This window comes from Phaseolus vulgaris, chromosome 2 (assembly GCF_051622355.1).
Source record: "Phaseolus vulgaris cultivar YP4 chromosome 2, ASM5162235v1, whole genome shotgun sequence".
NCBI lineage: Eukaryota > Viridiplantae > Streptophyta > Magnoliopsida > Fabales > Fabaceae > Phaseolus > Phaseolus vulgaris.
The window spans coordinates 32,622,649-32,640,634 of NC_143499.1; the positions used below are offsets into that span (position 1 = coordinate 32,622,649).

General features: G+C 27.8%; 1 long non-coding RNA gene across 1 annotated transcript; it reads left to right on the forward strand.

Moving 5' to 3' along the window:
- The first annotated feature begins 3,145 nt into the window (after positions 1-3,145).
- LOC137809712 (uncharacterized) lies at positions 3,146-4,472 on the forward strand. The gene is made up of 3 exons (XR_011080801.2): positions 3,146-3,250; positions 3,402-3,476; positions 4,302-4,472. It is a non-coding gene; the product is annotated as an uncharacterized LOC137809712 (long non-coding RNA).
- The last annotated feature ends 13,514 nt before the right edge of the window (positions 4,473-17,986 follow it).

The window sequence follows — 17,986 nt, forward strand, 5'->3', positions numbered from 1 at the left end:
AATGCAGGTTATCTCAGCTCATCAGTTTGAGAGAGAGATACGAGAAGGTGCAGAATGTTTTATGCTCTTGGCTTGTTCTATAGTTACTGATAAAGTACAAAAAGATATGTTTGTAGTTCAGGAGTTTATGGATGTATTTCCTGATGAGATTCCTGGACTTCCACCTAAAAGAGAGATAGAGTTTGCAATAGACTTGATTCCCGGAGCAGGCCCCGTGTCAATTTCTCCATATCGGATGGCACCAGCGGAGTTAGGTGAATTGAAGAAACAACTAGAAGACTTATTGGAAAAGCAATTCATTCGACCTAGTGTTTCTCCATGGGGAGCTCCAGTGCTATTAGTGAAGAAGAAAGATGGTTCGTCACGTCTATGCATAGATTACAGACAATTAAACAAGTTAACAATAAAGAATAAATATCCTCTTCCTAGAATTGATGACTTGATGGATCAGTTGCATGGGGCAGTTGTCTTTTCTAAGATAGATCTGCGCTCAGGTTATCACCAAATTTCAGTGAAAGCGGAAGATGTTCAGAAGACTGCTTTTAGATCAAGGTATGGTCACTATGAATTTCTGGTTATGCCATTTGGGGTGACTAATGCTCCAGCTATTTTCATGGATTATATGAATCGGATATTCAGACCTTTTCTTGATAAGTTTGTGGTAGTGTTCATCGATGACATTTTGATCTATTCTCGTACAAGGGAAGAACATGCAAAACATCTTAGAACCGTCCTGAACATTTTGAGAGAAAAACATTTATATGCTAAACTTTCAAAATGTGACTTCTGGATGTCAGAAATACAATTTTTAGGACATGTCATCTCTGCACAGGGGATATCAGTAGATCCTTCTAAAGTGGAGGTTGTACTTCAGTGGGAACGTCCTAAAACAGTTACTGAAATTAGAAGCTTTGTCGGGTTAGCAGGATATTACAGGAGATTTATAGAAGGTTTTTCTAAAATAGTGGCTCCTTTGACCCAATTGACTAGAAAGGATCATCCTTTTGCATGGACTGAACAATGTGAGAAAAGCTTTGAAGAGTTGAAAAGAAGGTTGACTAATGCTCCTATATTGACAATCCCTGATACCAATCAGTCTTTTGAAGTTTTCTGTGATGCTTCCTATCAGGGATTGGGTTGTGTTCTAATGCAGAATAAGAAAGTTGTTGCCTACGTTTCTCGTCAGTTAAAGGTGCATGAAAGAAATTATCCAACTCATGATCTAGAATTGGCAGCAGTTGTCTTTGCTTTAAAAATATGGAGACATTTTCTTTACGGAGTTAGTTTTAATGTGTTCAGTGATCATAAAAGCTTGAAGTATTTGTTTGATCAGAAGGAGTTAAATATAATGCAGAGGAGATGGATTGAATTTTTAAAAGACTATGATTTCCAGTTAATATATCATCCTGGGAAGGCAAATGTTGTTGCAGATGCGTTGAGTCGTAAAAAGATACAAATGTCGTCGCTTATGATTAGAGAGCTAGCATTGATTGAAGATTTCAGGAGTATGAATTTGAAGGTTTCCATGTCTTCAAATTGCATTAGTTGTAATACACTTGTTATAACTAATGAATTTTTGGAGAAGGTGAAGGAGAAGCAGTTGGAAGATTCAAAATTGAAGAACTTCATGGGCTTATTAAATACTGACAAAGCTAAAGACTTCTCTTTAGGAGTGGATGGTATTTTGAGATTCAAAAATAGAATATGTATACCAGAGGATAATGAACTAAAGCAAACAGTGTTATCTGAAGGTCATAAAAGCAAACTCAGTTTACACCCAGGGATGACCAAGATGTATCAAGATCTCAAGAAGTCTTATTGGTGGCATGGCATGAAGAATGATGTGGCCAAGTTTGTAGCTGCTTGCTTGACTTGTCAGAAATCAAAGATTGAACATCAACGACTTGGAGGCATATTAACTCAGTTAGACATTCCAGTGTGGAAGTGGGATAGTATCTCAATGGATTTTGTTACCCACTTACCACGTACTTTGAGGAAGCATGACTCTGTTTGGGTCATAGTGGACAGGTTGACAAAGACGGCACACTTCCTACCTATAGACTTGAGAATCTCTATGCAAAAGTTGGCCCAAATTTACATAGATGAAATAGTCAGATTGCATGGTGTACCCTCCAACATAGTTTCAGATAGAGATCCTAGATTCTCCTCCAGATTCTGGCAAACACTTCAAGAAGCTTTGGGAACTAAACTCAGACTTAGTTCAGCATACCATCCTCAAACTGATGGACAATCGGAGAGAACTATCCAGTCCTTAGAAGATTTGCTTAGGACTTGTGTGTTAGATCATTTGGGCAGTTGGGATGAAATTCTACCATTGGTAGAGTTCACTTACAATAACAGTTACCAAGCTAGCATAGGAATGGCTCCTTTCGAGGCATTGTACGGAAGAAAGTGTAGGACACCTCTGTGCTGGTTTCAGGATGGTGAGAGTGTGTTAATTGGACCAGAATTAATACAACAAACCAATGAGAAAGTCAAAATGATTCAGGAAAGATTGAAAACATCTCTCAGCAGGCAAAAATCTTATGCAGATCAAAGAAGAAGACCTTTAGAATTCTCTGCGGGTGAGCATGTCTTTTTGAGAGTTACACCGTTCACTGGTGTAGGAAGAGCACTCAAATCCAAGAAATTGACTCCTAAGTTCATAGGACCTTATCAAATTCTCAGGAGAATAGGCCCTGTGGCTTATGAAATTGCTTTGCCTCCTCCTTTAGCTAACATTCACAATATTTTCCATGTATCCCAACTACGAAAGTATGTGCCTGATCCTAGCCACATTCTAGAGTCTGATTCCATTCAGGTGAAAGAAAATCTGTCATTTGAAGTGAAGCCAATCAGAATTATAGATTCACAAGTGAAACAACTTCGTGGAAGAAGTATTCCCATGATGAAAGTATTGTGGGATCTCATATCTGGAGACTCCACTTGGGAAATTGAAGAGGAGATACGAGCATCATACCCTAATCTCTATTTTGGTAAGTTTATTTTCGAGGACGAAAATTTTTGTAGTTGGAGATAATGTAACAGCGTGCTTTTTTTAAAAGCAACAGAAACATTCTTCTTCACACCACAGTACCATTTTTCTTCTTTTTCTCTCTCTCTCTCCAATTCTCTTCTCTCTCTCTCTCTTAATTTCTCTCCCAAACTTCATCTATTTTAGAATCTGATCATACCACGCTGTAGCAGAGGAGTTAAGGAACATTTCTACCCGATCAGATTTTCAAACAGAGTAAGTTCATTTTTACTCTAAATATCCTTTGTTCTCTGTTTTTCCTTAGGATTTAGTCATCAATCTTGGTGGGGTCAGTTGAAAAGTTTAATCCTCTCAACTTATTCTATTATATACTGAATTTTTGTTCTGTTTGGATAATTTGCATTAGGCCTGTAAATCTTGAAGCTTATCCAAACGGTGGGGAATAAAATTCTAAAAGTTGCTTGGAAAGCAAGCAATTGAGGTAAGGGAAGCTAAATTTAATTTTTAATAGCACCCTAGGATAGAAGATCTGAATGCGGAAGGGACGTGGTCCCAATATTCAATTTTTCTTGCAGGGATGTTGTGTGTTTATATATATTGGGTTGTTTGTTTATATATTATTTAAATTTGTGGAAATATTCGGTTTTGATGATTTAGTATTAAAGTGTATTTTTTTTTATGTCAAATAGACTTTTGAATATTTTGGATCACTTTTTGAATTATATTGTATGACGAAATGGTATGGAATTGAATTCATACATTTGGGATAATGTATGAACTGATGTTCGTTGTGTATTAAATATTGATGTCGGGATAATGTATGGACTGATGTTTGTTGTGTATTAAGTATTGATGCCTATGTGGTAACAGAGATCTCCGAGCTTCACTGATGATCTAAGTCACATAGACTGAGATATCAGGTGGTGAGAAGCTGATGGGGGAGTTCATGCACACCGTGACATATGAGATGCACGGCTTGGGTTGTATTGAACTTACCCTGATCCTTTCTGTTGGATTCGCTGGTAATCTTTGGATCAGGTGTTAGTCTCTGGTAGGACTTACTTAATACGGGTCTTCCGGAAGACGTTGTTTGTTGAATATTCTGGATGTGTAGATCCATGTGAGATCTATGTGATTTTTTATTGTTGAGATTTGAAGAAAATTGAATAATTTGATAAATTGATCATGTAATTTGGTTTTCTCTTTGGATTTAAGTGTGTATATTATAAAATTCTATTTTTAGTCGCTTACCCTTGCTTTTCTTGCTGTGTTTGAACTGCGATGACTGTACTATGTACACGAGCAGATGACCATACAGGTGCAGGAGAACCTTAGAGGTTACAGAGTTTTATTTTGAGTTGTGGATATGTAAATATTTGTATTTCTATAAATCTTAATCATGTATTAGGAATATTTTGAAAAACTGTAAACTTGTATAGAATTATGTAAAACCGGTATTGTAATAGTTATATGTAAATTATGGGGTGTTACAAATATGGAATATAAAAATATTTTTATGTAGCTGTCTTTTAAGTGTTGATCACATGAAACGATAAAGTCAGAATATTTGAAATTAGACAACACAAAACATTTAAAAAAAATAAAATTGTAGAAGCAAGCTCAGAAAAAAAATACGAAAACACATTTGTAAAAATGTAAGTGTCAAAATATACATGTATAGATAAAATAATATTATTTTTGAGTACATGATATTATTGAATCAATAAATTTAAAATAAATCAACATAGGATTAATTAAAGTAAAAAAGTGTTTTTAAACCAATACATAAAGATATTTACAAAAACTTATAATAACTCATAAAATATAAGAAAATATATCAATGTGGGTGATAGAGATAACAAAACCAACCAATAATAACAAATGAATTAGATAGATATTTTTGTTTAACTGCCATAATTTTAATGTTGAATAATATCATATTATAATGTTAAAATTTTGAAATATTATCTATGAAAGTATTTGGTTTCTCAACCACCTACTACGGATCCACCATGATTTATGAGCAGAGTAAGTTTATCAACGAAAGCTAATAACTTTATTATTTTTCTTAACTTCTTTTAATTTTAATTAACTTTTTACTTACCCACAAATAAATCGAAAAACTCAATTGTCATTATAGCTCCTAACGCTTCTTCTGATAGCAACCTTATTTTTATCTAAAACGTTTAAAAAAAACAAGACTCGAGAGGTAATTATTCTTAATAACATTTATGTGAATTTCACTAAATTATTTTAATACTTTTTATTATAATTCCCTCTTATACTTCTTCTTTTAGTTGTTTCAATAGTTAATCTTTCTAGCAACCTCGATTACAATTTAATATTGCAGACCTTATAGGTTTTCAAGAAATAAATGCAATTGTTGAGATGTCTTAATTTTTTCCCACCTCTTTTATTTTCTTGTCAGAAAAATATTTTACATTTATAATCGAATTTCTATTATTAGATAATAATTTAATAATAAGGACCTTCTCAATTGGGTGACTGTTTGTCCAAATCTCTTTGGGTTTTTATTTATTTATATGTAATATAAGCTTCAGTATATATCACCTTCATCAAAAGTTTTTTGTTTAATTTTTTTATTATATATTCGAGCAATTATTTCTTTTTGTCCAATCATGTTTTCTAGAGCAATTAATATTTCTGTATCAAGATTGATTAACTGCTATAATTTAATAGTTATATATCGGTAAAATATTTCATCAAGTTAATATTTATATGTTTGAATTTTAATTAACTGGTTTAGTTATGAAATGTGAATCACCTCTAACTAATTTTTTTTAACCTTTAATATTATTATTATTTTCAACTCAATTATCAAAACCTACCCAGCTTCATTATATTTGAACACATTGGTCTTATTTCAAAATAATAACTTCGTAGAATATTAGTAGGTGAACTTATTATTATTCCACTCCAACTGGTTTGTATAATAATCATGGTTTTACTTCAATATAATATTCATCAATTTTCATAAAGGAATAATGATAAGTGAAGAAATATGCACTATTTGACCTTTAATCAATTTTAAAGATTGAAATTGTAATGAAATTTTAACAAGTGCCACCAAAGACGTTCTATTATGCAAAATAGATCTAGAAACATGAATTTTAAAATACTATTTCTCGAGAAAACAATTATATCATAAAGTTTTAAATAATACTTAAGCTACAACATGAATAATATAAAAACAACTTCTTCTGAATTGGACTATATCAGGTTTCAGCATCATTTAATATTTGAATTAAATAAAACAAAAATATATTTTATCTCTCTTTTTCAATCAAATACTTGAGCAAAATGTCCAATCAAATCATAAATGATCAAATTTGTAGCCATTTGTAGGTATCCCCAATCGTTTTCAAATCTGAAAGATATATATTCATAGGTTTCCAATGCTCCCTAACATCATAATTCAATTTTTGATACATCTTTTTCAACAATGAAAATATAGTTATAACAAGAGTATCCATCTAAAAGACTCGACATCTCTTCCTACCAATGAATTGATTAATATATCAATAGGCATATGATATTCATCCTTAGGTAGAATGTAGAATTGTAATATCCCATAATTACATATAACGCAATAAAAATTTTATATGTTTATATATAAATTTAAAGTTTTTCAAAATATTTATAATACGTGATTAAGACTTATAAAAATACAAATATTTACAATATAAGTTTCAAAACAACATCCTAAAGTTTTCTAGACTCTCCGATACTTGTATGATCATCTGCTTGTGTACATAGTACAATCATTGCAGTTCACAACACAACAAGAAAAACAACGGTAGGCAAGTAAAAATAAAATTTTATAATATGCACAATTAAATCATAAGAGAAAATCAAATTACATTATCAATTTCTCAATTATTCAATCTTCTTCAAATCCCAACATAAAACAATAACATAGATCACATGGATCTATACATCCAGGATATTCAATAAACATAATAACGACTGACATCTTTTAGAAGACCATTATTAAGTAAGTCCTACCAAAGACTAACACTTGATTCAAAGATTACCAACGAATCCAAATGATCAGGGTAAGTTCAGTACAACCCAAGTTGTGCATCTCACATGTCACAATATGCATGAACTCCTCCATCAGCTTCTCACCTCCTGATATCTTAGTCTATGTGACTTAGATAATGAGTGAAGCTCGAAGATCTTTGTTACCACATAGGTATCAATTCTTAATACACACAACAAACATCACTCCATATGAGCATTATCTCAAATGTATGAATTCAATTTCATACCCTTTTCATCACACAACATCTTGCAAGAGAAATTGAATATTGAGACCACATTCCCTCCTCATCCAGGTCTTCTACCTTAGGGTGCTACTTAAAAATTAAATTTAACTTCCCTTACCTTAATTGCTTGTTTTCCAAGCAACCTCTAGAATTTTATCCTCTTAGTCTGGATAAGCTTCAAGATTTAAGGGCCTAATACAAGTTATTCAAACAGAACAAAAATTCAATATGTAGTAGAATAATTTGAGAGGATTACTCTTCTCAACTTACCTCATCAAGAGTGATGACTAAATCCTAAGAAAAAATAGAAAGGATCTTTAGAGCAAAAATGAACTTACTCTGCTTGAAAATCTGATTAGGTAGAAATGTTCTTTAACTCCTCAGCTACAATGTGGTCTGATTAGATTCTAAAATAGATGAAGATTGGGAGAGAAAATTAAGAAAGAAGGGAGAGAAGAGAAATTGGGAGAGATGGAGAGACTGAAAAAAAAAATAACACCGTGGGAGATGTGCACGTTTTTATTTTTAACAATGTTACAATAATTATATTTAAATCCTGAAAATCAATATATACTTACATTTTACCATTTTTCATAATGTATTTGAAAACCAATCAACATACTTGGTTGTTTGGATAAACATAACTTTTAATAACCTCTCTAATTTTTTTTCGTTAGGCTTACTTATTATCTCAAGTGCATATTTTCAAGGATTTTTCTTTATAGGCATCTTACCTGCTAAATTGGAAATCAATGTTCTACAAGATTTCTATAAAGGTCAAGCATATTTTCGTACTCCCACACAAAGCAATTATTATATTCAAATTATAAAAGATATCAATTCTTCTTGAAAGTCTTTGAAAAGTAATTTACTTATAATTTTTTTTTCTATTCTTCATTGCGTAAGTTAATCTCCCCCAATGGATTTTGAGATTTTCTTTTCTTTTAAACCAATGCATTTGCTTTATCAAATCCTAAAGGAAATAGATAGATGATAAATTCAATTCAACCTACCTTCTTAATCATTACTTTTATTATCAAAATAGTATTTTTATGTAAAAAAATTATTGATTTATTTCTTATGTGTGCTAACTTATTTTTATTGTTGGTCTTTAAGGACATTTTGATTGTTTGTTTTATTGCATAAGTTGTTACTCAAGTTATAAAACTTGAACATTGTCCTCCTTTCCTTAATTTTTCCCTTTGGCCACTTTTTCACTGATCCTACTGTGCAATGATCAATCGTGTGTACGATTTATAAGATGTTTGATCAACATTGATAACCATCTTTATTGCATAGGAAGACTTTCTGATGAAATTTTGAGATAACTCCCATCCTTGAATAAACTCCTTTCCTAACAAAATATTCAAATTGGATTACCACAAAAATAATTGGCCTTTGAATACTTCTAATTCTAAAATTGAGCATGATCATCCTTTTTAACCGTGAAAACATCCATTGAAGTTTTTTGAAACCATTATATAATGAGGAATCAAGTCTTTAACTTGTTTTCCAAATCTTTTCAACATTGATTTTAGGATGATATTCCCAATAATGATTCCACCGGTGATTTTTTTTTTTTACTTTCTTAATCCTTGATTTCAATAGTTAGGATTAAATGTTTCAAATGAGCTCTTATTTCCTCAACAGGGGGATTAATGAAAGTTCCATCATGCCTAGGTGTCACATGCATGGTCATCTACACTGTCTTTGATTCCAAAACAAAACTATCACAATAATTCTCCCATTCATTATCAACCAAAATCAAAACAATATAAATTGCATTTTCAATGGGTTTCTCCAAGCATTCATTAGATTGTCCTTCCTCATTAAAAATCAAAGTTTCAATCAAATCAACCATTGATGGCCATGCCATCATGCTCTAATCAACAAAGTTGTGTTCTCCATATGGTTTTTATTTTATTTCTTAGGGAAGGTGCTCTTGGACAATATATTTGGATAAACATGGAACCCTTGTGGCTCTCGAAACCCATCATAAAAATGCTCAACCTACTTCAATATATGTTGAAGGTTTTGGTCAATAATTATTTATCCTCACATATTTTTACACTAAGTACTTTTGCTTGAAGTAGAAAAGTTCTTGTTGACCTTTGTCATTGTCCAATCTACTTCTTCATAATTGATTTCCCCATAAAGTTATAATTTTGTTCGTGACTCATTGTCATCGTGAACTTTACCGTTTTCATTTCTCAAAGGCCTTAATAGTTTATCTATAAAAGCATGCACCCATTGAAGGAACAATAGAACATCTTTATCATGTTCCTTCTTTCAATTAAGGAAATAAACTATATGTCTCTAACTTTCAAATATATTTCCTTCTTGATGTGTTTTTCGGAAGACGGATTAATTTATCAACTCAATAAAGTATTGAAAAGATAACATCCATATTTTATGTTAGAAGATTGTATCACATGGAGATTACAACACAAAAATAAGAACAAGTTGCAAAAGAAAATAAAAGAATTGATTAAAACTGAAAAATTGCAAGAAAAAATTTGTTACTTTTGAAGAAGCTCTTTAATATAAGAACCAGAGACATGAGTCTTACAAAATGCTCAAAGTATTATTCTTACAAAATTATTTATATTAAATATTCAAGTGTTAGTGTACAAGAGAGTCTTTGAACTTATTTATAGAAGCTAATTTTGGACAAGCTTAAGAAAATAAGCTTCAAGCAATGTTAACACAGCAAAAAAAATCCTAAGTGTGAATAAAAAATTAATAATATCTAATATGAGCAAAACTCTAATTATGATGTTAAGCTAATGATTACACTTAATGCATTACTAATCTATGATTAACATCTAGTTAGCTTTCATAATCCTTGGTTAAACACATGGATGACTCTTCAAATGTGAAGAGACACATGAAAGAAGCGCATAGGAGATACACATGGAACATCTTTAAAAGATAAGAAAAAACATAAAAAATAGTTACAACATTTACATGCACTTAAAAGTAACATGTACAAGTAGTTACAACTACCTTGAAAGTGTCATGTTAAAGGTAGATATCCTTGATGTGTGTCTTCCTCTACTTTATTTATTGAAAGATAATCTTTTAGATTTTATAGAATATTCTATAATATCTTAAAAGAATTAAATTTTATTTTGCCTCCTTATTTCTTCCTCAATTACTTTATGTCTACCTCTTATAAATTTTCATTGAAGCTTTATTTTTTTTTTCGTCATGACTCTTATTTGTATTCTTGATTTTATTTTATAAATAATTTCCTCTTTCTTCATTAGATTCTTTTTCAATCCTATGGCATAACTTCTTCTCAAACTTAAAGACATTCCTATGTTAATTTAGAATTTTATTATGAAATATTTTTCCTTACATTTTTTGGGTATAATTTCTCATTCTCTATAACATTTGGATTATATATCCTTATATCCTTTGGGTTAGTTGCAACATTAATAAAAATTAATATATCAATAAAATTAAAAAGAAAAAACGAACTTGGGAAAGGAATTTGTAGCCGTGACCATAATTTAATGGCTAAAGAACAATCAAAGAAAACATGTTGAGGAGTCTAATTACAGTGAGCACACACTACACATGGAACAAAGAGTCATTCCTCTTGTTTGAAAATGAATATCAGTGTGTAGTCTATTTCATAAGACTAACGTTTTAGGTGGGGAATAACTTTATTCCATATCAAATCACCCCAAAGGAATAGAAGAAGTATGATAATGACAAAAAAAAATGTGCAATTTTTGCGTTAGAAAATCTGATTCCAAAGTCGAGTTATCTTGCAGATCAGAAATACTAATATTTTGTAAATCTTCAATTCCAGGAACATTTTGTACAATACTATTTTGCAGTACTATGCAAACACTGATCACCATTTCAAGCTAGATTCACAGTTACAGTCAAGACTAGGAATACTAGCTAGGAGTGTCATAAATGCATGAAGAGGAATCACTAAACAATACTATCTTTACAAAGATTATTAACCTGCATTCCACAACCATGCATGAGTTGTGTAACATAATATTTTGTCAATAAACAATACTAAAGTGATAATATAAAAACAAATAGTACAGATATAAAAAAAATTAGAAAAAATGATGTTAGGTGCTATTTTAAGATGATTTTAGACTTATGACAAGTTAATATGGAAGGTCCAAAAACGTTATAAGTATGTAGTAGGGGTGGGTGAGGGTGTGATTAGTTTTGTTTTTGGATTGTGTGTAGCCACAGCAATAATCACCATTACTTCTGCTATTTGATCATGTGGCTTTCTTGGTTTCTTGATACAAACTCGTCAAGCTATGCTAGCAAATGCAGGAGAATTCAGCTTTTATTTGCTTCCATTCCTGGAAACAAAGGGAGATGAGGAAATGCCCACAGCCACCACTAACAAGAGAGGTAGCAAGGAAGATAAACATCTCTTTCTATCTTTGTATAAATATTAAGTTAATTTTAAGATTTTAATCAACTATCATTTCAATATACTTATTCATAAAAAAAAATGTTTCTATGATAATAATAATAATAATAAATTAGTGTTAAAAATAATAAATCATAATAAATAAAATTATTTTATTTTGTTAATTTCCAGTATTTTTTTATCTAATCAGCAAAATTTTACTTTAATTTATTTTTGTAGTCTTTCAATTTTAATTAGATCATCCAAATGAACTTCAAGGTTTGGAGACAAAGTAAGATTTTCAGTATTTGTGTTATCTTAATTTCATAAAAATTTTAAGTCAAAAAATTAGTAAAAAATAATTTATTTTTTTAAAATAAATTATGAAATAATAAATAAATAAATAAATCAATATTATATATAATTATAAATTTATAACTGTACCGATTTTGATTTAAAAATCAAATGCAAGACAGAAAGTTTTAGTATCTAATAACGATTAAGGTTAAATAAGAAGTTAAAGTTTGAAATTAAAATTAAATATATCAATTTTAAATTAGTTTTTATTGATTTTTTAAAGATTAATTTAAATTTTAAAATATTAGTAGCTAAAATCTAAATACTAATTTAAAAAATTACTTTAAATACTAATAAATTTTTAGTTTTTAAAATAAATAAATTAGTAATTAATTATTTTTTTCTCTAAATTTAATTGCTATTTAATAATTGTTTTAGTATTTTAATAATTTTTACTATCACTCATAAGCATCAAACTTCATTTAAATTTAATTAGAATGTTAAATAAAATCATATGCCATAATGATATTTTTTTATCACATGAAAATGTACTTTTATTAAAAGCTTTATGCTTTAAAATAAGTTTGGATATTAGTAGTTATATTGTAGAAGTTAAAATTAGGTGAACTCTATCTAAAAAAAAGGTCAATAGAGTTAACTTCTTTGTCCAAAGTCAACTGTTGACTTTGTTCAAGTCATGCAAATAGTTGAAAGAAACAACATAGAAGTCTCAGCCTTGACTCATACACACATATTAACTCATAATTAGCGAATTCCCACATGAGATACAAATTCCCTGCCCAAATTCAATATGTAAAAATAATATTTCAAGCAATTCGTTTTGGTAAACTTCTTTTCACTATCGAGTGTAGTTAACTCTTTTTATTAGGATCATAATATATATAGGCTCACTTGTATTTTGTATTTTATTGATTCGTTTTATGTTTGGTCTGTTTGATACAGTTTGGGTTTACCTGTATAAAAATTATGGGTTGATTTTATTGGTTTGTAGAAAGTTTATTTTAAATTAATGAAAAAAATTAAAATTAAAATTTAATAAATTTATTTTTTATTTACTAAATTAATTATTTTTCTTATTTAGATTAACTAGATAAATAATTTTATATTATTATTTTTACAACACATACGTAATAAGATATGGATAAAAGAAATATTATGATATTTTAATTTTTAATAAAATTGAAATTTATTGATACAAATAAATTGACTAATAAAATATTTTATTAAATATATATATTTTTTAAGATAATAAAAATATATACATGATTACTATTTTAATTTAAAAAATAATATAAATAATATATATAATATTATATTTAAATTTTATTATAAAATATTAAGGTTTGACTAATGTATTTGATGAGTATTGAAATTTAAACAATTTATGCATTTCTTAAAAAAAATACTATTAAATATTAAAAAATTATTATCGAATTTTGTGAATGTGTTAGAACTAGGATAGAGAGAGTTTCTTTGCACCTCCATGTCTTTCTTCTTGCACCCCATACTTAAAAAATACTCAAATTATCCTTTGACATTTTCATTAATTTTTTTTCCTTAATTTTGAAATGTGGAATTTAGAGACTTCCTGGATTTTAGAATCTGGAAGTTAAAATTTGTGTTATGGATTGTATAATATTCCAAATTGCACAATCCATAATACAAAATTTATTTCAGATTGTAGAATTTGGAATCGATAATTTTAGATTTTTTTTAAAAAAAATAGAATATGAGACTATAGGAAGAAATAATGGGGGAACAATAAAAAATCTCTAAATTTTTAAGTTATGTGAGTTTGTCTTGTCCCGCATTTGACCCGTGCAGGCTGTGGGTTATTCAAGACATGCCTAAGTGAGCTAGCAAGTTGAAATAGGCAACACATCTCGTGTTTTTTCCACTGCAAGAAAATCTTTAAGCCTCTGTTTGTTTCAATGGAAATATTGTTTACAATAGGAGATGAGAATTGATATCAACTACTTGGATCCAACAATGTGTGCAGAAGTCTGAGGAATAAGATTCGCGTGAACTGGGAAAACTATGTTCCCTCGCATGCAAAGAATGTGGCGAAAAAACACTTCAACATTGATGATTTTTCTAATTTACTTCAGATTTTAAGACAAAAAAAAAACACTAAGAAAAAAATAAAAGATCACATGATATTCTAAAATAAAAATATTAAAGATATTTATAATAAAAATATTAAATATATATAATAAAATATTAAATATATTTATAATAAACATATAAATATAAATATTATATATTATATATTTATAATAAAATAAAAAATATTATATATATATATATATATATTAGTAAAAATAAAATAAAATAATTAATTATATTATAAAATTTATATACATATAATATATAATGTATTGATTATATATTATAAATATGGATTATGTATATATTTTTTATAATATAATTATATAATATAATAATAAAATAAAATAAATAATAGTAATATAAATATATTAATATATTTATAATAATAAAAAATATTATTAATATTAATAATATAAATATTTAAATATTTAAATAATAATAGTATATAAAATTAATTTATAAAAAAATTGTAAAATTATAGATAATAATATTAGTTAAAATTAATTTTAAATAATAATAATAAATATAAATTAAAAAAATTAATTAAAAATAAATTTATTATTTTTATGAAAAAACTTCATGTTTTAAGAGTGATAATAAACTTCTGTTTTTTTTTTAAATATAATTATTCAACAGTATTGGAAATAATTTACACAAAATACTTCATATGGTTAAAACTAATTGAGGGAAATAACTTAAGGCAAAATGTTATAGAAACTGATTGAGTTATTTCAATAATATTTATAATAAAATTACAACAAACATATAAGACTAATAAAATCTGAATTAAAAACCAACATCCTCCCTTAATTATGATTTGGAACAACCTTTATGCCCAACAGATCTCTTAACTTGATGAAAGCGCATCGATCTTCAATGACTTAGTGAAAATATCTACAATCTGATCTTCTTATCTACAATATTCCAATTTGATCATGTTTTTCCCAACTTAGTCATGCATAAAGTGATATCGAATATTAATATGTTTACTTCTTTGATGAAAAACCAAATTCTTTGCAAGATTAATTGTAGAGACATTGTCAACATAAATCTTAATTGAAACATCTAGATTAAAACCAATTTGAGTAATGATATTGATGAGGCAAACTAATTGACAAGCACTTGTTGTCGCTACATTCTCAGCTTCACAAGTAAATAATGCAACAATTGACGGTTTCTTTGATGACCACAAGTAAACAACCTTTCTGATCATAAAACAATGACCACTTGTGGTCTTCCTCTCGTTTGAATCTCCACCCTAATCACTGTCTGAGTATCCAACGATCTCAATCTTCTTAGATGAAGAGTAAAATAGACCAAAAGTTGTAGTACCTTTGATGTAACATACATATGTCGGGTCTGATACACGTAAGATACCTAAGGCTCCCAACAATTTGCTTAAAGTATGTTGCATCTACAGTTCGCTCATCACCTTTCTTCGTAAACTTGATTTTAGTTTCAATTGGAGTCTTATTTGTGTTTGAATCCTCCATCTTAAATTTCTTTAAAAATTCAACAACAATTTTACTCTGATGAATGAAGATTTCATCGTCTACTTGGATGACTTCAATGCCCAAAAAGTAAGACATAAGACTGAGATTAGTCATCTCAAATTCCTTCATCATGATATGCTTGAAGTCACCTACCAATCATTTTGAGATTACTTCCTCAAAAAATCACATTATCAACATAAAGACATAAAATTAACAAATCTCCGTAATCATTAGTCTTTACATAAAGAACATGATACATTTTTTTTTTAATCCAGTGACACCACTTGTTTGCTTTAATTAACTAAACAACATTACTAACGATAATATGCGCTAATTATATTAAAAGACTCTAATTACATATTAATGATAATATTTCTTTTAATAAATACATTCAACATTACTAAAAGTTAAACATATATTTAATTACCTTAAACAAAATTAACAACATTTAGCTACCAACTTTAAAATTTAAATAATTAGTAGTTAAAACCTTGGTATAATTATATATTAATTTAAAAATCATTTATCAATAATAAAAAATAATTTAAAAATTAATATTTTTAAAAAAAAATTGTATTTAGTTTAGTTAATATAAAAATTAATTATTATTATTTCTAAAATTGATTTATATTTAATTATTTTCTAGTTATGAATGTAGTGAAAAAATAGAAAATTTAATATTCTATAATATTTAGAATTAAATTTACAAATTTTGGTCGCTATTAACTCTTTAGATTTAATATATCAAACACTTAGCTATATTTACTTTGGTCGCTATTAATTTTTATACTTTAGTAACCAATATTTATTCAGTTGCAATTAAATTTAAAATTCGGTCACAGATAACTAACATAATATTTTACATTCATTAAATTTTATGAAAAATAACCACCGAAAAAGTGTTCGCTTTGCAACTAAAAAATCTCGTCTCTAAGTATTAAAGTGACTGAATTCTTATATCGTCACTGGGTCAATAACTTATAACGATGAAACTATTGAACTTTTCACTAATTTCGAAGACTATTTTATTATTTTATTGTATCACATCTCATACTTTATAGTCTATTTCAATTGAGAAGATGCCTCTTAAATATTTCTTTATGTCTCAATCTTTATTGGCCATGATTTTTGTGTAATACATTCTCTAAAAAATTAGAGAATATAAAAAAATTATTAAAAAATTTAATTTAAAAATAATAATTAATTATTATATTAAATAAATTAGATATTAATTTAAAAATTAAATAAATCATTGATATAACTTCTATTATTAATAAATATTTTTTAAATTAATATATAATTAAATATCTATATTTTAATTTTTAATTACTTTAAATTTTAAAATTAGTAATTAAAGATTACATATTAATTTCAAACTATTTATTAATAATAAAAATTATTTATATATTAATAATTTTTTAATCTCTAAAATAGTATTTAATTATGTAACTATAATAATTAATTATGTTTTATTTTTAAAATTAATTTATATTTAATAATCTTTTATAATGATAATTGAAAAATTAGAATAATAATTAATGTTAAAAGACTGAAATTTGCAAATTTGCAAAAATATATCGATTATTATAAAAAGCTTAATCTTTGGCATGCTACAAGAGGTATGAGCAGTTAATAATAACTACTCTATAGTAACCACTCTATAGGTAATTCAATCCTTATAAAAGAAAGTATGAACAACTTAACAGTATAATACTTTTCAAACAGTTAAGACATGTCCTGACAATAACCTGATAGAAACTACCTCCAACATCCTTCAATAGGAACCTCCAAATGTCTTCAAATTATTTTTTGCTACAGAGATTTTTTTCAGATTTTTCAGAACTATGCATGTAATTTGTGCCTTCTAATTCACAACAAAACATAGACAGTAACATATTTTAGGTGATAAAGATCTCTGAAGCTGATTGTAAAAGATCTCTGCACTTCGAATAGACGAAATTTAGAAATGAAAGATAATGAAGAAAAGAGAATACAAATATTTTTATTGATATTGTGATTTTGATAATAATTACTCTAAAAATAATATTTACTGTTTTATATAGCTTAGAATATGGTAGGTTTTAAAAGAAAATGGTAGGTTTTAAAATAATATCTGAAAGAAAATATAGTACAGTTTTATATAGCTTAGAATATGGTAGGTTTCAAAAAATTTAAAGATAATGTTTTAAATTTTTAACATTTAAAAGATTTCTACAAAATGTTTCCGAAAGAGTACTTTATCTTTCCCTAGTGAAAGACAGCATATAAGGGAAATGAATTAGGGTGGATATATGTATTAAATAGGAACTTAGGGCACATAACTATTTGAAAATGGTAGATGAATGTTATATATCTGTGTAGGTGCATCATGGTTCTTGAATTACGC